Raw genomic sequence first — 26,922 nt, forward strand, 5'->3', positions numbered from 1 at the left:
GCTCCTTCCTGAGCAGTGCCTGGACTCACATTGGTGGCAGCTGGCCTCGGTTTCGGGTGTGGCCTTTTGAGGCAACTATAAGTACAGCATCTGTGGATTGCTTCCTGAATCTTAACAGGTGGCCCCGCAAGGGGTAGAGGCTTGAGCTAAGTTTGGCCTGCAGCTGAACCCCTCTCAGGTCTGTGCCACTGGAACCTACCACACAGAGCCACACTGGGAGACTTAAGAGCTTTGCTTAGTACATAGAAACTGACATGGAAAGGGAGCCAAAATGAGAAGACAAAGAAGCAGAAACTATATGAGAGAACAGAGCAGAGATCCAGAAACAACAGAGTCAAGCAATCTCACAGATGCAGAGTTTAAAACACTGATTGTAAAGAGGCTTAATGAACTTTTGGAAGTGTAGATAAATTCAGTGAGAACTTCAACAAAGAGATAAAAAACATAAAAATCGAAATGGAAATTATAAAAGAGAGCCAGTCTGAAATGAAAAATACATTATCTGAGATGAGAAGTACATTAAATGGGAAAAAAAAAGTGAATAAGGAAGAGGATCAAATGACTTACATAGAGGATGGGAAAGCCAAGGACACTCAATCACTATGGCAAGAGAAAAGAAGCCAAGACTATAATAATAATTTAAGGAGCCTGTGGGATACTATTAAAGGTAAAAACATCCAAGTCACAGGGGTACCTGAAAGAAAATAAGATGTTGAAGAGCTATTTGAAGAAATAATGGTGGAAAACTTCCCTAACTTGATGAAAGAAATGGACATAAAATCCCAGGAAGCTCAGAAAGTCCCCAAAACCGGGAACCCAAAGAGGCTCAGACCAAAACACATCATAATTAAAATACCAAAGATTAAATACAAAGAGAGAATCTTACAAGCAGCAAGAGAAAAGCAGCTAGTTACCTACAAGGGAGAACCCATAAGACTGGCAGCTGATTTCTTAAAAGAAACTATGCAGGACAGAAGGGCTTGGCACAAAATATTCGACATGATGAAAACCCAGGATCTACAACCAAGAATACTTTATCTGGCAAAGCTATCATTTAGAATCAAAGGACAGATCAAGAGCTTCCCAGATAAAAATAATCTAAAGAAATGTATCACCACCAAGCCAGTATTACGGGAAATGTTGGAGGGACTTCTTTAAGAAGAAAAAACATGTATCAAAAACAGGAATAAAGAATGGTAATAACTACATTTCTATTAACAATTACTTCAAATGGAAAAGAGGTAAGTGCTCCAACCAAAAGATAGAGTGGCTGAATGGATAAGAAAATAAGATTCCTACATATGCTGCCTAGAAGTGACTCGCTTCAGATTAAAAGACACACACAGACTTAAAGGAAGGGGATGGAAAAAGATATTGCTTTAATGGACCTAGAGGGTATTGCGTTGAAGGAAATGGGTTGGATAGAGAAAGACAAATATCGCATGATTTCACGTACATGTGGAATCTAAAGAACAAAATCAACAACAACAATGAAAGTGGAATTAAACTCAGATACAGAGACTAGAGGGATACTAGATAGGAAGGGAGTCATGGGGATTAAGAGATGCAAATGGATAGTTGCAGAATAGACATGGTAATATAGACTGTAGCATGGGGAAGATGGTTAATAATGTTGTAATAAATATGTAAGAGGGAAGAGGGGTACTAGATTTAGTGGGGTGATCATTTTGCAAGTTATATGGATCTCTGATCACTACGCTATACAACTGAAACTGATATATTATTGTATGCCAACTATAATTGAAAAAAAACCTCATTGAATTGTACAATGTAAATACAAGCAACTAATTGTCTATTTTAATAAAGGTGGGGAAAAAAGTAGATGCGGAAAGAAAAAAAATAAGGACACTAATCATATCGGATTAGGGTCTACCCTAAGGACCTTATTTTAGCATAATCACCTGTTTAAAGACTTTATCACTAAATATTGTTACATTCTGAGGTGCTGGAGTTAGGACTTCAATATATGAGTTTGGTGGGAATACATTTCAGCCCATAAAAATAGTTAAGAAGGCAAACTCTGGGCCCAGCTACCTGGGTGTCAGCCCTGGCTCCACCACTTACCAGCTGTGGGACCGTAGGCAAGTTACTTAACTAGTCTGTGCCCCAATTCCCTCATGTGTAAAACAGGCTTAATAATAGTGACTAACTCATAGGGTTGCTGTAAAGTTAAATGAGTTAGTAAAATCCTTAGAATAGCCTCTGGCATATAGGAAGTGCTATATAAATGTTAGTTATTACTATTAATTATTATTATGACTATATCACATCTGGGTTTATTTTTATGGAATCACATTTTTCCAAGCTGAAATTTTTTAGAAATAATGATAATGAAACAATAATGTAATGCTACCACATATCAGTCTTAATGAGTATCAGGCTGAGGGCCAAGCACTTTTCATGTTTTATCACCTTGAAGCTCAAGAGATGCTATGGTCTCAAATGGCCTCAATTTTTAAAAGGCCAAGAAGATTTTCATGTTGGTCCCAGCTAGATATGTAAGGAAAATTCTAGATAAAATCAAAACCTGCTGCTCGATCGTAGTTAACATTGTGCAAATTGTCACCTTAGGATTGGTATTAATTATTTGGAAGGGGACTGCATGGTGTAGAGGACAGAGCACAGCCTGGGGACAGACATCAAAAAGCTTGTGGTCCCTGGTCCTCATCTGGCCAGTTCTCAGCTGCCCACAGCAGGGCCATGGAAAGAGACACATTCTGAAGACACAATCATCTCTTGCTCTAGAGGTAGAACTGATCTCTTGGCACAGCCAGACCCTTCAAGATGTACTGTTGTGTTCACTTGCTGACAATAATGCCTGAAACACCACCATTCACATTCCATGCACGGTGGCTTATTATACCAAGGCCAGCCATTCATGCCCTAGTGTGTTTCTAAAAAAAATTTTTTTAATCATTCTCCCCCATAAAGTTATCCTAGAGTGTGCCCTCAACATAACATTTTTCTCACACTACTTTCCATATAACATGCTCCCCTTCTGAGCTGAATGTACAGTAGACACACAGAAGCAATCTGTGGTTGAGTAGAGAAAAACGGATCAGGCTGGAAAAATAGCAGAACACAAACAAAAGGCCTTTGCTATCATCTCCCCCAGCCAGATAAGCCTTATAAGTCTTACAGCTTCAAAAAGAGAAATTTTTAACCCAATTATGTCAAACCCCACTGGATACATTTGATCCGGGAAAAATATCATCTCTGGCAATCATAAAGAATATTAAGGTATTAGCAACCATCATTCTAGAATTGCATTGGAAGGGGAGCTGGAAATAATTGCACATCAGTTGCTCAAAAATCAGCAGTAAAAGAAATTTACATTAGTGTATAAATTACCCTCTCAGCAATATAAATTAGGATTTTATACCTCCTAATGACAACAGTACAGGCCCCGGCTGTGCTAAGCAGAGATTTCTTGGAGGAAGGAGCGGCTGTGCTTTGAATCCAGCAGGCACCTGTGCCTCAGTGCTGAGCTGGGGAGCAGAAGTGATTTGAATTTGACTGTCACCCGCCTGGAAGCCAGTCCTACTGGAATATTCTCCAGTCAGCAGAGCACCAGGGAGGCATGTATACCCAGGGCAGGCTCTGCAGAAAACAAAAGTAATTTGCCTCCCTCACCCTCAACAGCACACTCAGCCCCCCACCCCTCCCCACAGCCCTCCCTTGGAAGCAGAAGGCTCTAAATTTACTTGGAAAGCTATTATGTTATCAACACTTTCATTAAGAACATTTGGATTTGGTGACTTGAGTTTCAGTTCTTCAGCTTTGTGGCAGGATAGCCTGAGACTAAGTTTAGAATCAGGGACAGTTTTTGCTGGAAGGCCAGGAGAAAATACCTAAAAACTCCTCAAAGTTTGGAGGACAAGGCCCAGGGCAGGGAGAGTGAGTGGATGGAGTACAGTGGGAAGAATGGGAGACTCTTCCTGTGGCAGGTGACAGAAGCCAAAGGCAATATCATTTTATAGGGCAGGTGGCTGGAGAATAAAAGTCTGCCTCTGGCTTCAGGGATCGACGGTCCATAAACTCAAACTCTATCTATCCATATATGAATGTATGTATGTATGTATGTGTATCTCTCTCGCGCGCGCGCTCGCTCTCTCTCTCTCTCTCTCTTTCTCTCTCTCTCTCTCTCTCTCTCCTTCCCTCCCTCCTTTCCTCTCTCTCATCTATCATCTATCTATACTCATCCATCTATTCATCGGTCCTTCAGGTCTGTATGACTCCTATGTTGGCTTTTTTCTCTTTTACTGCATAGACTGCCTTTCCATTCAGTGAAGGAATATGATTGCCAAACAAAAGAAAAACAAAACAAACACACAGATAGAGCTGTTTCTACTCAGCTCTGATGGTTCTTCTTGATTGCATGCCTACCCCCTGGATCAATCGCTGTTGAGAGGAGGTAGAATATTACAATTAGCTGGGCTTGGGACACATGCTCACCACTATCATTTGAGTAGGTGATAGTGGTGTCAATGGATTTACAATCCCACCAAACCCACAGAGAAAAGAAGAGCAATTCTCCCAGAGGAAATCGGTGCATTGAGCCCTCTAGCAAGTTGTTTGTTCCAAAGGGCCCGAAGAAATCAGTGATGAAGCCAGAACCAGGAACTCCCTCCCGCACCCCCCTCTCCACCCCTCATGCAGGCAGCATACCCAGTGAGGGACGTGGAGGTTTGGGGCAGGACTGAGCTAGGGAAGAGGCAGTCTCCACATGTTCCATCTCTTGACAATTTAGAGACAACAGCCCTTGTACTAGTCTGTGGGAGAGAGAAAATGGAGCATAGTGGGCCACAAAATACAGCCTGGGCTCTGGCAGGCCTATGCATCTATGAGTTTAAACAGCTCTCCAAGCAATCTCAGTAAACAGCCCACATTGAGGGCTCTGGGCTAAGGCACTGGGGTCTCCAGGACAGCCCGTTCAAATTGCAAAACAGGTCAGGGCTACATCACTCAAGTATAGGCTGTGCTATGTGGTTTCCTGTGGGATTAGTAGTAGTAACAAGTTCAAGTGAAGCTCTAGAATCACCAACTCTCTCAGCTTCCCCCAGGAAGAAGACGACTGGTGGGGAACCCACTTCAGAGGTTCTGAGATGAAGAGGGTCTTGGCCAAGGTCACACCAAGGGCGTGGCTGAGAAGGAACTAGAATCCACATCTCTAGACTCTCTTTCATGCCTTTCCAGCCATTCATTTACAAAAGGGAGATGGCTGCAAAGTGGCATCCTATGACCCACTACCCCACCTTTATTCCCCTTCCCATTTAAACTTCCTTCCCCTTCCCTGTGGAATCCATGGGAATCTAGGGGTGGAGAGCTCCATGAATTGAGAAATCAGGGTCACTAAAAAATAGCTTGGGCCATAACTGCTTGTTTCTGCCACACTGGGGTCTTACATCTCCAGTTGGATCAGAACCCTTTGAGGAACCCAAGGCAGTGGTGAGATTGTGGAGAAATGTGCCCCCAGGAGGCAAGAAGGAGGATTGGTGCCTGCTTTGCTGTGCACAAGCTGCGTGACAGCATACTAATTACTGAGGATTCTGGAGCCTCATTCTCCTCCTCTGCAAAATGGGGATCCTGGTACCTCCTTCCCAGGGCAGAGGTGAGGAGTGAGGAGATGACCTGAGCAAGGATCTAAGTCCTGAGCCCAGGGGAGGGAGGCCTCTTGCTTTCTGCCTCTCCTGGAGGCCGAGGCCAACTCTTGCCCTTTCTGCATCCCCCAGCAGGCCCTGATTGACTGTTGATTCATTAATGTAGAGACTGGGTCACCACGAGGATATTTTCTGATGATAAAAAAAATCCCTGGAGAATGAAATGTTATGTGTCACTTGTCAACAAAGCCCAGCACTTTTCAGTAAAATAAGCATCTTATTCTGGAAAAACTTAATTAAAACTGCTGTTGGCACTCAAGTGATTTACACCATCATTCCCAGCCTGTGCCTGGTGACTCCCTGGGGAGACACCAATTATATCCTGGGGATGTTGTGAAATTCTCAGAATAATCCTCTAAACATAAATCTTTAATTCATTTTAACTTTAAAAAAAATCAGATCATGCAGCAGGTTTCCAGAAAACTCCAAAGTTTGGAGCCACGTGAAGCCTCAAAGAAATGGGAGGATCCAAGAAATTGGAGGCCCAGGAGGCACAGAGCCAAACTTTGTGTTCAGAAAACACTGGTTGAAGGCCCACTGTGTCACTGGGAAAATCTCAGTCTCATTCTTTTCTCCTTGAACTTGAGAGGAAATGGGCTTTGTAAACAGAGGTGGTAGGACTCTTGGTTTCTCTGTACCAGCAACAAAGCCTAGATTATCAGCTTCTTGCATGAACCGGAAACTGGCAAATGCCCCCAAGGAAAAAGTGGTTGCAGATCATTGGCTGACCTCTCTGCCATGTCCACCCTCCGGAGTCTCAGCCCCTCCAGTCCTGGTTGCTTCCACAGTTGTCTTGCCTTTAAACAGATAGTTTTTGTAGTTTTTTCTAACATTTCTCGTTCTTAGAAAGATGGTTGACCTGCCACATATTATCCCATCCTCCCCAGAAGAGCATGTTCAAAATTATATATTCGCAACCATGAAGTACAGCCCTGAGTTTATGTGAAATAAATCTGTTCATACCTTCATTCGATATTTATTATGTGACAGTTGGTGTCTCTGGGGCCAACACTTTATGGGAAAGAGAATGCCTCCCCATCAGAGTGAACATTGAGCCTGAGTTACTACAAAAGACTGAGCCTCCACCCTCTCCTGACTGCTATAAAGCCAATTGTCCTACCTTCGTGCAGCTCTTTGGGTAGCATTTCACCCTTTATGACTCCATTTCTTTTCTAATCTGCTTTCAAGGCTCTTTGTAACCTGGTTTCATTTCCATAAGTAAAATGTGTAGGAATGGTTCATACCTGGCATATATATCATCTTACCGATTTCTGTGCCAATGACAGGCATCACTAATCAATCATGGGCATTTTCCCTCTGAACTAAAATATGACCTCAGAATCACATAACACGTGTGCTTCAGTCAGCCACTACCAATCAATCACAGAAAGCAAGATGAAACTCTCTTGCCAGCCCTGGGTAAAAGCAATAGTCCTTATCCCTCTCCACACCCTAAGGTTCTTCCCTGACCCTGGCTGGTTCTTCCCGGTGCCTGGTAGTTGAGCTTCAGTCCCTGGCTCAGATCCCATCTGCTCTGACCTTTCACATGCTTTATCTCACAGCTGCAGACAGCCCCTAGATTGTAGATCTTCAACTTGCTTCACCATTCACTTCTAGTCTTAGTCCAGGTTTATCCTCCCCTGGTGACAGTCTCCTTCCTGTCCTTCTGGCCAAGCTCAGCTTTTAATCCTTTATCCAGAGCCCCTCTATCCTCTTTCAACAGTCTGGGTATCACTCAACTTACTGTATTGACTTAAAGGCTATGTTATAACCTAGTGCTTCAGACTGGCCACATTTGAACCACAGATCAGGAGACCCAGCTTTGCCTCTAGCTATGGGACCTCAGATGAGCACTCTCCCTTTCTAGGCCTGTTTGTCACCCTGTAGAAATTGAAAAGTTTAAACTACATTCAGGATGGCAAGTACCTGGCAGGCATACTGCCCCTTCCTATACCTGAGTCCCTGGAAGACACCACTAATCAATTGTGAGACTCTTTCAGACCCACAAATCCAAGAAGCCACTCCAAACAACTGGAATAGGCCCACAGGATAAAATTTGTTTGGCATTCCTCCACCACTAATATCCTAATTGTTTGTCCCACAGCAGCTCTTTGAAACAAACCTTCTCTAGCCTCTTTCGACACTCATCTCTAGCCATTCCCATGCGTAGGAAGCAGGATAATGGCCCTACAAAGATGTCCACATCCTAATCCCCAGAGCCTGTGACTTTGTTGTCTTAAAAGGCAAAAGGAAATTTGCAGGTGTGATCAAGTTAAGGATCTTGTGATGGGAGATTATCCTGGATAATCTGAGTGGGTCCAATGTAATCACGCGGTCTTAATAGGAGGAAGGCAAGAAGATCAGAGTCAGAGAGAGAAAAGATGTAAAGACAGAGCAGAAATCAGAAAGGAGAGAAAATGCTTCATGGCTGTGAAGATGGAAGAGGGAACCATGGGACAAGAAATGTAGGCGGCCTCTAGAAGCTAGAAAAGGGAAAGATATTTCTGGGATTCTTCTCTGCAGTCTGTGGAAGGAATGCAGCCCTTCCAACACCTTGATTTTAGACTTTTGACCTCCAGAACTGTAAGAAAACAAATCTGTGTTGTTTTAAGCCACTAAGTTTGTGGCACTTTGTTACAGCAGCCACAGGAAACCAATCTGGTGTTTCACCATCAGGTACCACCTGCAGATCTCTGTACTGTGACATTCTGCCTCCCCTCCAACAGGCACCCAAGGCATCTGTCTGGATAGCACATGCTCTCTTGCCTTTTCCACAGGTATCCAGGTTGTGGTTGGTCAGGACCACCGGTAGACTGTGAGCCACCCCCCACCCCCCATCCTTCCGGGAAAGAGCTGTGCCCTATATCTTCATGTCTTCATGATGCATGGCAGCAGAAAGAAACCCAGAGAGATGGGTGTTGGACATATCTGGGTTTGAGTCCTGGCTCTGCCTCCTACCAACTGTATCATTTTGGCGATTCTGCTCCTTCATCTGAAAAAAAAAATGGGCAAAAGAACAGTATCTGAAGGGATGCTGTGAGAGTTTAATGAAATTACACTCAGCGGTAGTCCCAAGGACCCATGACACCAGGAAATCTATCATTTTCCTGACCCACTGATTAGATCATATGTACCATGGGTCCAGCCCAGCACAGCCTCGCAACTGCACTGCTCCATCTGTTGCTCTCTTTTGATTCTTAATCCTCATGACAACCCTGTAGACACTGGAAACCCCACTTGACAGGTGTGAAAACTGAGGAAATGATTCATGACCTTGAGTATACAGTCACAAGATTGTATAAGGAAATGATTTCAACCCCCAGGCACCACAGCCAGATTGTCTGAGTTTAAATCCAGTTTCACTACTTATTAGTTATATAACTTAAGCAGATTACTTCAACTCTCTTTGCCTCAGTTTCCTCTTCTGTAAAACAGGAACAAAAATACTGTCTAAGTCATAGTGTTATGAGAATTCAGTGACCAGTGACAGATAGGAGGCTCCCTTCCTCCCCTCCTCCTATATATATGTTCCCAAGACATTTTCTCAAAGTCAACTGGCTCTTACAGATTTCTTTCAGCCCTAAGTCCTGGGATTCCGTGCATATCCTAATTTGTTAATATTGTGACAGTGATGAGCATGGAGTTAGCTGAGACCCACTGACTCATCAAAGTCCACTCTGGACCTTGGCTGCAAGGAAGACGACAGGCTTGCATCTCCTCTCTCTCCCCACCCACCTTGGGCCCCAGTTGTTCTTCTCATCTGCTAGGCTACATTCCCTTCATTGCTCAAAATGTCATCTTGAAGTCAGACTGCCATCTCCAGAGAGCTAACAGAGGTCTCCTGAGTGTGTAGCAGAGTGTCTTTGCCAAGGTTTCATATACCAGCCACAGCTCCTGAGCCAATCTTAATAAAGATCTCCTGCTACAGCTCTCAGCACTGACCTCAGGGAGCTCCAGCTACCATTGCTCCTAGTCTGACTCCCCCAGAGCCTGGAATCACTGGAGACCAGAACAAGCTTCTTCCACATTTGCCCCTTATGATCCAGGGCACGAAGGATAGATATGGAGGCCTAAGGACACATGGAGCAGTAGTCACTCACTGCAGGACCCAAAGATTCCAAGATGCAGCAGAGATTTGATGAAAGCTGATGAGGTCTTACTTCTGCACTCTCCTCTGAGAGAACAAAAACCCTTCTGCTTCTCCTTCATGTCACCAGAGGTACAGGACCTGCAGTACGCAAGGAGCTTAATAAATGCTAAAGGGATGGATGGAGGGATGGATGGAGGGATGGATGGATGGATGATGATAGATGGATGGATGGATGGATGGATGCATGGATGGATGAGTTAGTGAGTGAGTGAGTGAGTGAGCAAATAAATTAAGGAATGGATGGAACATCTGCTTCCAGACAATTCCAAAATTTCATTATCAGATAAAAGAAGTTTGAGGCTTCAAGGACTGGTGTGTGAGGTTTTGGGGCTTGGGGGATGAAGGGGGAGGTGGGTGGAAAACCACATCCTGAGACCCACGCTGTCCCTGAGAATGATAAGAGCCCTGAGTCTGACCCTGGCCAGCTGTTAACTCCATGAGGAACATTGTGGCTGCCACCCAGATTCTTAGAGAAACTGGCCTGAGTCCCCAGAAGCAGGGGACTCAAATCCATGACTTACTCAGAACCCTAGGCTGGCCCAGACCAGGGCTTCCCCATCCACCAAAACAACTTGAAGAGCCAAGAATACTCTGTCCTCTGCTTGAAGACGCATTTTAGGGCATGTCGGCAGTCCTGCTTTATCCATGGCTCAGCCAGCTCTGTGGGATTAAGGATATGAATTCAGGGAAACTCCTGTTAAGTGTCTTTTTAAGAGACTTCAGTCACCCTGGAAAGAAAAGATGGAAAACAGGATCTACAGAGGTGAAGAATTAAGGCTCTTGACTCAAATGACCTTGGCCAGCTTTACCTCTCACTAGCTATATGACCTTCAGAAAGTCACTAAACTGTACCTTAGTGTCTTTGACTACAAAACGAATGTAATTCTCATCTCATGATGCAATTTCAGGAATTAGATGGCACAGTGTCTGGAAAGCCCCAGACATAGTGGGAAGTACCTGCATATAGTGGGTCACCAATGGTGGCCTCAGTGACAGTGGTAGTGACATGAAGATGGTGAAAGTGTGGTTCCTGGTGGGGACAGTCAACCATGAACTTGAAAAACCATGATAAAAGGAAGAATGTGATATGTGACTATGGCATAATAAAAAATATATTTGATCTTTATTCTCAGTTCTTAGCACAAATCGAATTTCTTGAGTGATAAGAGTATCTTCTATTACTTACAACAAGTTCCTTTTGGCTCATGGTAGAGGGGTCCCTACACAGCTTCAGGATGGAAACTGGGCTCCAGAAAAACCAATCGATTAGAGAGCTGGAACTTTCAGTCCCACCCCCAACTTCTGGGGAGGGGAGAAAGGCTGGAGATTTAATCGTGTAGCCAATGATTTAGTCAATTATGCCTATATAATGTAAACTCAGTTAAAAACTCTGAAACAATGAGGCTGGGAGAGCATCTAGGTTGGTGAACATACCCATGTGATTGGAAGGTGTCCCACCAGAGAGGGCATGGAAGCTCTGTGCCCCTCCTGTACCGGGCCCTATATATCTCTTCCATTTGGCTGTTTCTGAGCTATATCCTTTCTAGTAAAGCTATAATCAGAAGTATAGCCTTCCGGAGCTCTGAGAGTTGTTCTAGTAAATTACCAAACCTGAGGGGAGGTTGTGGGAACCTACAAATTTGTAGTTGGCTAACCAGAAGTATGAGTGGCTTGGGGAGACCTTAGACTCACAACTGACATCTGAAGTGGTAGACAGTCTTGTGAGTTGATTTAATTTGTGAGGTCTGTGTAACTCCAGGTAGTCAGTGTCAGAACTGAATCAAATTGTAAGACACTCAGGTGGTTTCAGAGAATTAGTGTCAGAGCAAAGTGACATGAACAGGGAGCAGATGAACTTAGGAGGCAAGTCCAGAGGAGGAGGGGAGAGAGGAGAGCTCCTTGGAGAGGGTGTTCAAAGCCTCCTGCCTTGTCTCCTTCCCCCTGCCTCTCCTCTCCAACCTCCCCCATCTCATTTTACTAAGTCCTAAGAAACAGAAAGACAAAATGGGATATGAAGAAGAGACATGGCCCAGACCAGGACTGAGGGAAGAGGGAGACCCTCAGGCCCCACTCGCCCATCCCAAACTGAGGACAAGTCCCTCTGCCTCATTTTTCTGCACCTTCCGCAACCACCCTCTGTTCATTCTGCAGACTAGTGATTCCGTGGAAAGAGGGTATGGGCCCCAGACAGCTGAGGAGAGCCAGGCCCAGGAAGAAAAATGTCCCAGGAGTGGCAGCCATCCTCTCAGCAATGTGACAACGCTCAGGAAGATCTATTCCAAGGGAGATCTATTCCAAGACAAATCGCCCCACCCCACCCCACACCCGATAACACTCCCTTTAAGTGTTAATAGCATAATCCAAAAGGAAAAAAGTTTCCTCTGAACAGAGCATATTCCTCAGGGGCCACTTTGCTTCTTGCTGTGGAGTTATGACCCTCTAAGGAAGGCTGTGTTCCCATCAATTGCTTATTTTCAGTGAGCAGAGGGCCTGAGTTTGACAGAACAGGACAAACATCTTTAGGCCAGGCAGGTAACAGGGGAAAAGAGCGGGGGAGCATAGCGGGGAGCCAGTAGCCAAAATGATGCAGTGAAAAATGTCTTGGAGACCTGGATTTAAAACCCCAATCTATTCTCTCCCAGTTAAATGACCTTAAGCAAATCAACTTTTCTCTCTGCCTTGGTTTTCCCAGTTTCCAACTGGGGGGGTAACACTATCTATGCCTAGGGTTGTTGGAGGATAAAATAAAAAGATGCATATTAAGATTCCTGGCCCAGAGGAGGTACACAGTCACATGTGTTGACTCCATACAGCATCCAGCTCAGTGCTGTTCCAACCAAGCCCCACATCAGAAATGTCAGGAAACCCTCCAATAATGCAGATGCCTGGGCCCCAGGACGGCAAGAAAGCACTGAGCCAGGCCACGAGCTGGTACTGGAATCGTGACACTGCCAAAAGATGACCAGAAGTAGTGAGCCAGAGGCATGGGGGCAGGGGCAGGAAGGGAGGCCTCTCCCTACGGTCATTCATCTTTTGGTATTCTAGAACAATCACATCTTCCTTTCACATCTTCCTTAGCCAAGCTGCCTAACATATCTGTCTCCATTCTCAAAATGCTTTCACCATGTTCTCTGACTTGTGCAAACTTCTAGGCAGGCTCCCAAAGGAGCACACAGCAGCATCACCTGGAGACGGGGAAGGAGAGCTTGTTAAAACCCAAATCCCCGGGCCCCATCCCCCAGAGTCTGAGGCAACAGGACTCGCATATCTAACAAGTCCTAGGTGGTGCCCATGCGACTGGTCCAGCAATGACACTGCTCCACTTCAACAAAGGACAGCGGCATGCTTTGTCCGAGCTCTTCTCAGAAAGCCAGTCTGCCAGAATACCCCACCTTCCATCTATCGCCATGGCCTCTATTTTTTCCATTCAAAGTCTATTTGGGTTGAAATCCACATATTTGAGAAGAGTGTGGCGCCCCAGATCTATTTTCTGCTCTTTTCTGCCTGACTTTTCTTCAGGGCTGTGCTGCCACCTGGACAGTACCTCTTAGGTACCTCCTGTGTCAGCCAGCTTATGTGAATAGAAAGCAGGGACTTAGATGTGGGCATTAGAGGGCTATACAAATGTGTCCTTATTATCCCCAGGAGCAGAATAATAATTACAATATCTCGGCAGGACTCACTGTGTGCCAGGTCCTTCTTTATATACTCTACACAAATTAACTCACTGAATTTTCTCCAGCAAACCATAAAGTAGAGGCTATTCTTAATTTCATTTTGCAGATGAGAAGATAGAGGCACAGAGAAGCTAAGCAACTCACCAAGTTCGCACAGGTCGGAAGTAGCAAGACCAGGATTGGAACAGGTAGTCTGGCTTAAGAAACCAGTCAGCTTTTATAGCAACAGACCCAAGGCTGTTCCTTGCTTAGCTGAACTCAGGCCCACAACCACACATAAACGGTGTGTGTAGAGGTTACTTTTCTATCACAATGACTTCCAGGGGAATAGGCAGTGAAGCAGTGGCCTCTGATCTTATCTCCATCATTAGGTGACCATGTGACCTTGAGGTCAGAGTCACCATGTGCAGTCATGAAGGTTGTTTGCTGCACAAAGTTATCCATCCTAGTAGACAAGCAGGGGCCGAGATTCAGCCTGCACTCTGCTCACCAACCCTTACCCCCTGGAATGGGACTGTGTCTGCCTGGAGGGAGAGCCTTTTTCTAATTCTCACAGATGACTGAACTGATCCTACTTTAATCATTTCCTTTCTTGGTCTCAGTTTTCTACACCTGCAACTTGACAGAGCTCTATTGAGATGACCTCTAGGCCCCTAATAGCTAAGAAATTCTCTGCCTCAACAATGAATCACTTTGTGAGCTCGCCAAGGGGCCATTCTAAGTCCTCTTGGCCATAGGCCGCTTTTAAAAGCACTTAAAGTGGCTTTCTTAGACTAAATCCCCAATGATCTGCTCCCTCTCCCTCCTGAGAGCTCTAACTGAAGCTGTGGATTTTGATCACAAAACTTCCTCCTGGCCATTTCTTTCTGACTTTTATTATTTTGCTCATTGCCGCAGACGTGCACTAGAGAAAAGCACACAAAAGCTCCCACTGGCATGGAAAACAGAAACATCTGCCAGTGTCCATGGGCAGCCGGCTGTGGGTGTCCAGCAGGAGAGACGTTTGCACAGAATCAGCTCCCACTTAGATTTGCACACAGCTCTGCAAGCAATAAACCTTCCAGACAGGATGGCAGCATGCAGTAGGAGAGCATTGGCTGGGCTTCAAAGGCCACTGTGGAAAGTGCAGGAAGAAATGACTTGGAGTGGGAACGCCCCAGGAAGCGTTATTGCCCTCCCTCCTCTGATCACTGCCAAGCAGCTCCAGTTTCTAGCTAGCACAGCACAGCTTATTTTAGCCATTTCTTCTTTCCTTCTGTTCTTCCACAAACATTTACCCAGCACCTCCCCCATGCCAGCCACTGTGTCAGTCTACACAAACCGTCAGGGATCCAGGACCCATCCTAGAGGGGCCCACACAGTAGTGGGAGATAGAGATATAATATCAAATAACTGCCATACAATGGAAGGGTGGATGTCATTTTAGCCAACACCAAACAGCACCATTGTTGAACACACAGTCCCCAAAAGGATGGGTGATGGATCAGAAAGAACATGAGTTATGGTATCCTGAAAAACTGGTTTCAGACACCCACTCCACCATTACCATCTCTCGTTTCTAAAACGAAGATGTTAATAGCATCTCACACTTCCTGGGCTGTCCTGGCTCACTGCAATTCCCTACTATTTCTATCGCCAGTTGAGATCTATCAGACCTAACTATCCTCAACCTATAACCATTTCACCAAGTTTATCTGCAGAATCCAGAAATAATTCACCAGCCACTGAGAAGACGGCTTGGTGCTGCAAGAACAAAGTGGCACCAGAGAGACTTTCCAAAGTTAGCAGCCAGCTGATTCCACCATTTTTCTTTGTCATCCTTGACCTCTGCCCAAATGCAAACCTCTCCCATTACCCCCTCCTATGCAGGGCCCCTCTTCTAATGTCCCACCCTCTGCCATCTGGAGTCCTTATGATGAGGAAAACATGCTCCCCAGCCCATGGTATCTAATGGCCCCTAGAGATCATATAAGATAAGGACAGAAAATTGTACTTGGAATTTAACAGGAAGGACTTTAAAGAGCTCAGTAGAGCCAGTTTTGGTGGAACAAAGTCAAAAAAGCCAGATTGTGGTGGGTTGATTTGTGAGTGGGAGCTGAGCTATGGTGAGGAAGTGTACAGTGCTTTCCAGAAGGTTTAAGGGAAAAGGAAACAGTGCAATAGCTGGAGGGGATCAAAGGGCCCAGTAGAGGACACGGATGGAGAGCCACCTGAGAGAGAACTCTGTGTCTCGAGGGAAGCTCTCTCTAACCCCATGCTAACTTAGTCCATTAGTGCATAGACTGGCATATGCTGCACATCACAGCCTGAAAAGACCTTATATACCTAGTCTAGCACACTCACTCTACAGGTGAGGAAACTCAGGACCAGAGAGGCTCTGTATCCTGCCAAGGTTACACAGCAAGCAAGTAGAAAAACCAAGGATGAATTCTCATCTTTCCATTCTCTGAACTTGGTTATGCTGCCGTGCTGTGCAAATCAATTCCCTAAAGTAAAATAAATCATGCGTGTTTAAGGATGTCACAAATATGGGCAGGTGTGCCAAGAATCTGTTTGCACAAGGACTGAGAGAGAATTCATCCTGGAAGAGGAATGATCTCAGGACAATGAGCTTGAGTCCTCACAAGCAAGGCATAACTCAGAGTGTGGCACAGTGTGGCACAACAGTAGTGTCACACAGAACCACCCTCGGTCAACCCCCTCAAACTCACATCCAAGTCCTCTGAAAACGAAGTTCTCAATAGAGCTCAAATGAGTTTTTTCCGTAAAATTCTGCTATGACTTTGGAGCATAATCCACACCTTGGGGAGGACCCTCCAGCTGAGGGTCATGCAGAAATTAGGGGGTCTCCTCCACCACCTAGCCACATAGCATGTTACAACAGACATCCACTGCTCTTGGCCATGAGAGCAGAGGTAGAGAAGGGAGGGTCTAGAGGGGTCCAGAAATTGATGGCAAAGCCACAGAACCTGGGGGAGCCTCGGGTGCCCAGCAGGCCCATTGGAAATGCACCCTGAGTACAGCAGCAGTGCCCAGTAAGGGTCAGCAGCAGAACTAGGAACAATCACGAGCCATGTGAGACAGCCCAGAGGGCCCCAGAAACACATAAGGAGGAATATTTTGCAGGAAACTAGAGGTCTTACAATAGTAGGTCATGCATCAGCAAGAGGGCCCCGACGCCTGTCAAAACTCAGGTTATAGGTAAAAAAAAAATAGAAAAAAAAAATGCCCACGTGTATGGACATGTCCGTTTCTACTCTGTCCATGCCTTTGTTCGCAAGGTGCCCTGGAAAACCCCTCTCCTCTCCTTCTACTTATCTACATCCTCTGACTGCCAAGGCCAAGTCAGGCCCCTCCCAGGACCTTCTGTCCCACTGCCCTCTCCTTCCTCTGAGGGTTTGCACTGGCAGCATCACTATCAGCATCACAGGGGAGCCTTTACTTGGTCTATTGCTTTGATAGTGTGTTCCATCTCCCTGCCACCTGACAGGCCCCAGGAAGGCTAGAATATTCCGCTCTGCTTCTGGCACAAGGCCTGGCTTCGAGGACCAGCACCCTTACCCACTGTGAGCCTGTGCAGACCTAACCCTGTCCACACCTCCTGCTCCATTGCATCAAGCAAAAGGGAACAGTTAAAACTAGGTCAATCAGGAAGAAGCCATGAATCCCCATGGAAGCCTTCTGCCCTCTTCAGGTTGCACAACGATAGTATCCTATAGCAATGAAGTGTGATGTCAGACTTTGGTCCACACTCTGCTGGGACAAGAGTGTGACTTCCTCTTGTGTTCTCTTTCCCAAACTGGCTGTTATAGGCTGAATTGTGTCCCCCTCCCCCAACAAAAACAATGCATATGTTGGAGCCCTAAGCCCCAGTACCTCAGAATGTGACCGTATTTGGAGATAAAGTTTCTGAAGAGGAAATTAAATTAAAATGATATTCTTAGAGTAGACCCTAATTCAATATGACTGGTGTTCTTATAAGAAGAGATCAGGACACAGACATACACAGAGAGAAGACCATGTGAAGACACAGGGAGAAAGCTGCCATCTGTAAGCCCAGGAGAAAGGCCTCAGGAGAACCCAACCCTGCCACACCTTCATCTCAGACTTCCAGCCTCCAGAACTGTAAGACAACAATTCCTGCTATTTAAGCCACCCAGTCTGTAGTATTCTGTTACATCACCCCTAGCAAATTAATATGTTGGCCAGGTCGCCTTTAGTGGCGTTTCTATTCTAGGTCGTAAGTAATGAACGACCAGTCACAAAGGCCCTCTATTCCCTCTCCTGATCTAGGTCCCAGAATGAGAGTAGTGATTCTCCTGTTGGCATTTTCATTCTTGAAGCTATACGACATGTTCAGTGTCTCTGATTATCTGGTCTGAGAGGAGTGCTGGGACAGGGCATGTGAGCCATGGCCCTCTAAGGGTGTCTTCACTCCCCACATCTCACCCTACCCTCCCCCCCTCCACACCCCCACCCCCACCCTCCCCACCCGCCCATAGTCACTCAGCCAGCTAGCCAGCGCCTTCTATAGGTCCCACCTGAACCAGGCAAATGAAGATTCCGAGCCTTCCTTCTTCCCTTTCACATCTCCTAACCTCTCTCTGTTACATTCTGAATTCTCTCAGGGCGTTTAAGTAAGAAGGATCAAGGACAATTCAGCAGAATACCTCCCAGCAGTTCTCTAAGTGTTGATGAAGCTATGGATCATCCAGTGTTGAATTTCCATTCATCATCATTTTAATATCTTAGCAAGTGAGGGCACCCTCATAAAACAGTATCACAGCTTTTAAACAGAGAGAAATCATTTCCCTTTGGTGGGGCAATAAAACTCCACTCTCGTGATCTGCAGATAAGAGGAAACCTTCAGCGGAGGCTCAGAGCTCAGTACAAACTGGGTAGGTTCTTTCATATTCTACTGAGCAAACTACTTCACAGCCACTAATGTGCCATTGTTTAGACAAACTCATCTGGGTTTGTCTGGATTTGTATGGAAAGGATTATGGGATGAACCACCCAGGTCCTTCTTCCAGGGAGCCCTTGCTGCCCAGCTGAGGCACTATAGTCAGCTGGCAGCCTCAAGCTATCCACTCCTTCAAGGTCAGTCAAGAAATGCCTTTCCCAAAGTCACACGCTTCCCAGCCAGCCCAGGCCTGATGACTGAGGCAGAGATATAAAGTCCTGGACATACTAACCCAACAGGGACAGCTCTGAAGGGCAATGCTTTCTCCAGAGTCCCCCACTGGACGCATCATCATTCAACTTCTTCCTGTGCCTAAAGCTGCTGCTTCCCCCTTCCTTCCACAGGTGTGATCCCTAATAAACATCTTGTACCTCAAATTCCATTTCAGCATCTGCTCCTGCAGCATGAAGCAAGTTGAGGATGCCACAAAAGAGTTAGAAGCTACAGCTGGAGCCACAGCTGGCCCTGCCCAACACAGGTCTGGGTACAGGGAAATGTGCAGGGGTGGTGAGCCTCATCTGCCAAAACCTGCATGACACCAAGAAATGCACAAAACAAATGGGCCATACCAGGGGACTGGAGAGGAAGTCTGGACCTCAGGTGGGCCATTCCCCATGGGATGTTAGGAGCAAGAAGACGGAAGGGTACTTTGAAATTGTGAGAAGAGGATCTGACTGGGAAAGGAAAAAAGTGGATTTAGTTCTGACTATATAAATTCCAGTAGGATCTGGAGTGGAGGGAAGAAGGAGAAGTGAAAGTCTAGGAAATGGGGGGTGAATGGGTCTGGAACTCTGAGCAGCAACCTGTTTTGAAGATATAGATCTGGGAGCCATTAACGTTTAGATGATGCAATTGGAGCATCTGAACACGAGCCTGCCCAAGGAATGTGCAATGTAAGAGAAGGGGAGGCCCTGGGATGGGCACCAAGAGTAATGATTAATTAGTTCCAAGCATTGAACCTATGGGAAAGAAATCCTTGTGAGTGGAGTTCTCCCAAGAGTTCTCCAAAGAAAGGGGTCTTGAGCTGAGCCTGAGGGGCAGGTAATGAAGAAGGTGTAGACAAGTGGTGAGATGGATAATGGAGAAGGTGTGGTCAAGAAGTGAGCATAGGAGTTCTAGAGATGGATGGTGGTGATGGTAGCACATTATGAACTGTGCAATTTAAAATCATTATGATGGTAACTTTTATGTTTGTATATTTGTACCACAATAAAAAAAAATGGAAAATAAAACCTGACAATACATGGCATGATACAAAGAAACAAACATTGGCCACATGAGCTTTGAGAACTTAGACAGTGATGCCAGGAGGCTAGGAAAGACATTAAATATCATAGTATTTTTTTTTTAATTATGAATGGTCAAAATCTCCAAGTTGCAATTACAACCTAGCTCTTCACGGTTTCAAAGATGAGCTAAGAAATATAGAGCAACTCATTTCAAAATGGAGATTTAAGAATTATGGGAACAAATTACCATCCTTAAGTGGATTCAACTTCCCCAAACCAGAGAAATGAATGGGAATCCTAGAGTTCCAAGAAAATTATTTCAAAGCCCCCTAATTTCTAGCCTATCATATACTCAACAGGAAACATGGATCGGCCTCTCTTCCTTTTGTGAGCTGCCCTGGCTTTCATGGGAGACCTAGTTAAAAATCTTAAGAATTATTTTTCCTATAAAGACAATGTTGCAGGAAATATTTCCTTCCTTCCAAACAAAAATGCTAGTCAATAGTTATTGTTTAAGTGATCCTTTGAAGGTATTCCAGTTAAAGAACAGGCACTGGACCATATTAAACAATGAGTTAATGCATAAAAATATTTTTAAGGTGAGGATGAAAGACACAAGAGAGAAAAAAAGTATTCCATGTTGCTGTGTCCTTAGACCTCGTATCACCAAGCCTCACTCTTCATCCATAAAACAAAGCCATAGATGCCTCCTTTGCAAATTGTTATAAGTATTCAAAAAGATGCAAGGAAAACACTAAACACAGTGCTTGTTACTTGGTAGGTTCTAAACAAGTCATAACTATTTTTATGATGGAAGAAATCTTGCATTTAAATATGCGGCAGCAGATACAGTGCCTTCATTTTAAAATCATTTTCTGGGAACAGAACTATTACTCACCATATCAACAGAAACCTTTTGGGCCAGCAATCTATCAAATGCACTTCACAAATTGGAGCGACCATGATTTGATCCATGAGATGTGCAGACAGACATATTGAGCAATGACAAAAATAAAAGGACTGGTCCCGAATGGCTGTCTTACAAACACTGCCCACCACCTGCAGCCCACAGAGGAAGGCCACTATCTAAAAGGCAAGATTAATTTTAGCAGTGTGGAAGGGCATGGAGTGCCAGATGCCTTATTTTTGTATTTCATTTTGTCCCCAAGATAACCTTGCTGAGTAATTGCTATCATTTTCATTTTTACAAATGAGGAAATTGAAGCTCAGAGACATTAAGAACCTTGTCCAAGGTCACATAGCAGTAAATGGTGGGACTCAAATTTGAACTCACCTGTCTGAAGCTGGGGTTCTGAGCATTCCACTCCATTGCAAAGCTTTCCATCTTCTTTCCGCTTGTTCTGCATGACCTTGCTGCTCTGCATCCTTTCCTCTACCTTGCTTGCTTTCCTTTCCAGAAACACATTTTCACCATAACCCTTCTCCACGAAGCAATCAGGTAACAATTCAGGTTAAGCCCCAGCCCCCTTAGCAGGGTCTCGGGCCTTTCTAGCCCCGACTGACTTCTCCCACTGTATCCCATCTTCTACTCCAGTTAAACAGGTCCAGCCAGGCCCAAGTCTGTCCCCAGCACACCTCCTGCCCCTAAGCCACTCCGGGGATCTCACTGTGCCCTCCGGATTCTGGCCTCTCCAGCCCACCTCACCTGCTCCAGGCATCTCTTCACAAAGGGTGGAGGAGACCAATCCAGCTCACTCGCTGTATTATTTTGCCTATTGCTGCTGTAACAAATCACCACAAACTTGATACTTTAAAATGACACAAATTTATTCTCTTACAATTCCAAAGGCCAGAGTCTAAAATAGGTCAGCAGAGCTGCGTTTCTTCTAGGGGCTCCAGGGGAGAAGCCGTTTCCTTTTCCAGCTTCCAGAGGCACCCACACTCTTTGGCTCATGGCTCTCTATTGTCTTTCAAGTCAGTAACCACATCATTTCAAACTCTGCTCTGTCATCATATCTCCTTCTGTCCCTCTACTTCTCATTGTCACATCACCTCTGACTCTGACCCTTCTGCCCCTCCCTTATAAGTAACCTTGTGATTGAGTTGGCCCAACTGAATAGTTCAAGATAATCTCCTCCTCTCAAAGTCCTTGACTTAATCACACCTATAAAGCCCCTTTTACTCTGTAAAGTAACATTCACAGGCTCTGGGAAGTAGGATGTGTACATCTTGCACCTAATACACCCACCTTTTTAAACTTTCCTTTTGCAAGAGATATGAATTGTATAGCCCCAGCTCAAATGTGTCTATTTTCTTATGGGAACTCAGGTTCCTTTTTGAGTCATTTCTATTTAGCAACCGAAAACTTAATCTCATTGCTTCTAGATTTTTTGGCCACTTCTGACTTAAGCCAAGTCCTTGGGGCATAACACTTCAAAGACAGAGAGCATTATCCTTGATGCTGTTCACTTTCTTTCCTCTCTGGGCTTCCAAGGAAGAGGCACGCATAGATGTGGAATGAATGACGGGTGAGTGTCAGGGCTTCAGAACACTGATTCCCTGTGGACTTCACAGCCAGGACAAGGCCAAAAGCCAGCCCGATCTCCCTGCCACACAGCCTCCCGGCCACACATGTATGCTGGGGATCGTTTCCATATCTCTTGTGGCAATGTTCCTCATACTCAGTGCTCATGTATCACCAGGACTCTTGTTAAAATGCAAACTCTGATTAAGTAGGTGGAGGGGCAAGGGAGTCTAAGGCTCTGTATTTCTGACAAACTCTTGGTGATGCCAATTCTACAGGTCCACAGGCCCCACAGGGAACCTTGGGGTACTGCCTTGGATGGACTGCCAGCACAGGAATCCACACGTGACTCAAGCGCTTGCCTCCTGACTCTTGCCACGCACCCCACTGCTGGGAGGAGGATGACAGGGTGGGAGTGAGGGGCAGATGGCCACCCTCAACCTCACAGACCACCACAGCCCAGCTATGGCAAGGCTTGGTGGGGCTTATTTCCTCCCTGGTACAGGGATCAGAGACAGGGCCTTGCGTGCTCTCAGAACAAATACAAATTATACTGTCAAATCCATGCCCCATCTCCCAACCCTGAACCATTTATCATCCACTCCCTTCTCCCATTGTAGTAGAGGGAGTATTCCATTTAAACACACGCATGCATGCACACATGCACACGCATGCATGCACAGGCACGTACACATGCACACTCATATACATATACACACCACGTGTCACTCACTGCATGTTTCTTCAGCCTTGCTCTTGAACCTCAGTCAACTCACCTGTCCCCCACCTGAGCTCGTGTCCTCTTTTGCTTGTTCTGAGGCCACATAGCCCACTGTGAGTGAATCAGGGCCCTCAAGCCTGACCAGATAATTCCATATGTGGGCTCAAAGGGCAGCAGGCAGCACAGCTAGCCCATAGGATACCTTTGTGCAAATTAGAAACTAGGCAGATGCAAGCCCTCATGAGGACACAAAGCATTCCAGCTCCCCCACCCCTGGCTGGGCATCTACATTGGGAAAAGAGGGATGACAGAGGTGCCTGGGTACAAAGGACTTCATCAGTCCCTCTTCCAATGCCCCTGTTCTCTAGAGTTTCCAGCTAGATACCCCAAAATACCAGCTCCAGGAAGAAACAGTAAGGTTTCATGGTTGTGGTTAAAAATCCTGAAGCACCAGATCGTCAAGGCAGCTAAACTCAAAAGAAAAAAAAATTAAACTTTGGGTTAGAAATGTATTCATCAGCACCAGAAAAAGAATTTCTCCTTTGAAGGCCCAATCAGCAATGAAACAAGTCCAAGAGAGCAAGCCCACAGCTGCGGTGAACACTGCAAAAATCCCAGGTAGGGGCAGGCTGGTGTGAAGGGAGAGACTCACTTACCGCCAGGGAATGAGAAAAATGCTTCTGCTTTGAGAAATCACCTTCTCCCAGGAACATCCTGATGACAGAAACTCCAGGAAGTGAGGTTCCCAATACAGACACACCCAACAGCTTTCCCATCAAAGTTGGCAGTTAGAACCACACTTCGTGATTACCGAAAGGAGCTGGGTTGGCCCTGTGTTGAAAAAGGAGTGTGTATTGAAAAAGGAGAGTGAATCTCTTAAATCTCTTCTGCAGAAGAGCGAGTTGTCCCCAAGGTTCTGGCATGGAGAGTGTATAAATCAGGGCAGGAGAGGATATGCTGCCATAACAAACAGCCTCCAAGTCTCAGTGACATAACAACAAATGTTTGTTCTCTTTCCTGCTGTGTCCAGTGTGAGTCAGCTGGGAGCTTGGCTATGTGTCATACTCATTCTAGGACCCAGGCTGAGGGGCAGCCAGCATCTCAATCATTGCTGGCCACTGTGATAGGGAAAGAGAAGCAGGCAGCACAGGCACTGGCTCTTGAAGCTTCTACCCAAAAGCAACATGACTTTCACTCACACTTCACTGTCCAAAACACGACGTGTAGCCAGACCTCACTTCAAATGGGAGGGGAAAGCAGGCCTATCCGGCTTCCAAAGGAGAGAGCCAGGAAGGAGATCGTGAGCAGCTCTAGTGACTACCCAGGGAGGAGAAAAAGAAGAGAGGAGAGAACAGAGGCGGGTGAGAGAGGAGAGGAGAGAGGAAGGAAGGAAGGGAAGTGTAGGGAGAGAGAAAGAGTCGGGAATCAGAGAGTAGAGGGGAGGAATGGCCAGTTGCCCGAGGCTGGAATGTCCTCTGAAGAAAACTCCTGGATAATTGAGAACAGGCTTGGTTACTTGGATCTGGGGGAAATCAGAGCATTCTTAGCTTTGTTCTGGCTCTGTTGGAAGGTGCTAAGGCTCAGGGACCCAAGAAGGCTCTCTGCCTTTCCCTCCTCAAAGAAAGGAGGGTCAGCCACTGCCACCACAGCTGCCACCCATATCATTCTGCCTGATTCACCTTGTCTGTCTCCTCATTTACTCCCCAGCAGCCCTTTCAGCCCACTGAATGTCTTTCTGGAAAATCTCATTTTGCACCCTGGCAGCATGCTCAATTCTTCCTGTCAGATCTTGGAGGCAGTCCTATAAATAAAGCTCATGTTCTTTATTGCTGGAGTCAGCAGAAGGCTTGCACGCTGGATGTCCTCATCACACCACAGTCATATTTTCATAAAACCTGTGCTTAGAGCTTTGTATGAAGAGGGATATAGGGGGAGGGGGTAAAGCAACAGGCCTCTCTTTACAGCCACGACCTCTCTCCCCTGGAAGTTCTCCGGCTAGCACAGAAGTCTGGAAATTTTAAAAAGTGCAAGTCATTTTGCCCTCTTTCAGACAGAGGGTGTGATGGTTGATGATTCACTGGGACTTGTCTGATAGAGCTTGCCTGTCTTCTGGTGAGCCAGGCCCTGTAGCAGTGTTCTGGTTTAAGTCAGGCCATCTGGGTCTGGGCCACTGATCCAGCCAAACTCATTCTCAATCTCCCACCTTCTCTGGCCTGAGACCATCTTCCCGCCTACCTCCAAGGAGGCAGGCAAAGTGCCAGTGAATTCTTCATATATTCAAAGTCAAGGTCTCAGAAAAACAAGAGTCCAGTTCCCCAGACTCTATGGTACCAATAGAGCAGGAACTGGACTGTGCAGAGTAAGCAGAGCAGGAAGAGGGACATATGTACAGTAGTAGATTCCCGGTCAGGAGGGAGATGAGTGAGCTGAAAGCACATTAACCTCAAAGTGATATGTCTATGCAGACATTGCTAGTCTTCACCAGTTCATCCAAATCCCCTCCCCTCTTGGTAATCACACTTTTCGGTTCCCTTGAAATTAAATGGAGCTATAGTCTAGGAGCCGATTTAGCTAATGAGTTTAGGAAGAAGTGATAGGTGTTACTTTCAGAGTAAAACATAGAAAAGCTAGCAAATGACCTTATAGTTGTCTCTCCATCCCCACTCCCATCACTGGATCATAAAGGAGCTTCATGTTGAGATGAAGCCGTGAGATCAAAGGAGTCTGGATCATTGAACCACTGCATAGGGAAGAGTTGGCCACACAAATCCCCAGTGAATTTAGAACAAGAAATAAATCTTTGGAGGTTAAGCCACTGAAATATTGGGATTGTTTTTTACAATGGAATGTAAACTATGTAACCTATCTCACCTGGTAGTGCTTTCTCTGTCTGACCTAAACTCTCCTAAGAAGCAAGCAGCTGGGATTCGAGCCACCTGCCGTCTGATAGAGAACTGAACCCCGCTCTGAATCACATCTTTAGAATCAGAGACAAAAACTGCTCATGAAGAAAAGACTTGGCCAAAGAGACTTCACTGTTTTTTTTATGAATCTGAGTGTGCAGCTTAACTGACATCCTTTCTGGACATAGGTCGGATCTACTGTGATCTGAGATTAGATTTTGATTATTCAGCAGATATATAACTAAGTAGGGACAAACCAAAATGGTGGAACCTGATCATCTTTTCTGCACTCTTTCCCCATTGAGTGGCATCTCTTTACCACTCCCATAAGGGAAAAGTTTCAGACTTCGGGTCATGATCCACTTGTGGGTCAAAAAATCAATTTAGTGATCTCATACAGCATTTTTTTTTTTTGGAAAGGAATAGAATTGATCAAGATAAGTATTTATGAAATTTTTGTTTAGTTTAAGTGCATTTATATATATGCATGAGCATGTACATATAAATGCAAAATTTATTTCTTACACTTTGGATCATGGTCAAAATGGTTTCAGGAAACAACTCACATGTCTATTAACAGATGAGTGGACAAACAAAATGTGGTATAGTCTTTCAATGGAATACAACCCAACAACAAAAAGGAATGGCCCACCAATGCACTTAATAATGAATCTCAAGAACAGCACACTGAGCAAGAGAATCCTGACACAAAAGAGCATATAATGTACAATACCATTTATATAAAACTCTAGAACAGGAAAATTAACCTAGGATGCCAGAAAGCAAATCAGTGATTGCTTGGGGTGAGGGTTGAGTACTGACTGTACTATGAGTTGAAGTATATCCCCTAAAAAATCATATATTAAGGTCTTTACCACCAGTACCTCAGAATGTGACCTTATTTGGACAGAGTTTTTACAGAGGCAACCAAGTTAAAATTAGGTCCAGTATGACTGGACACAAAGACATGAATAGAGAGAAGGTAATGTGAAGAGACAGAGAGAGAAGATGGCTATCTACAAGCCAAGAGGAGAGGCCTAGAACAGACCTTTCCCTCATAGCCCTCAGAATAAATCAACAATTAAAAACCTTGATCTTGGACTTCCAGCCTCC

Source organism: Pteropus medius, unplaced genomic scaffold (genome assembly GCF_902729225.1).
Source record: "Pteropus medius unplaced genomic scaffold, Ma_sr-lr_union100, whole genome shotgun sequence".
Classification (NCBI taxonomy): Eukaryota; Metazoa; Chordata; class Mammalia; order Chiroptera; family Pteropodidae; genus Pteropus; species Pteropus medius.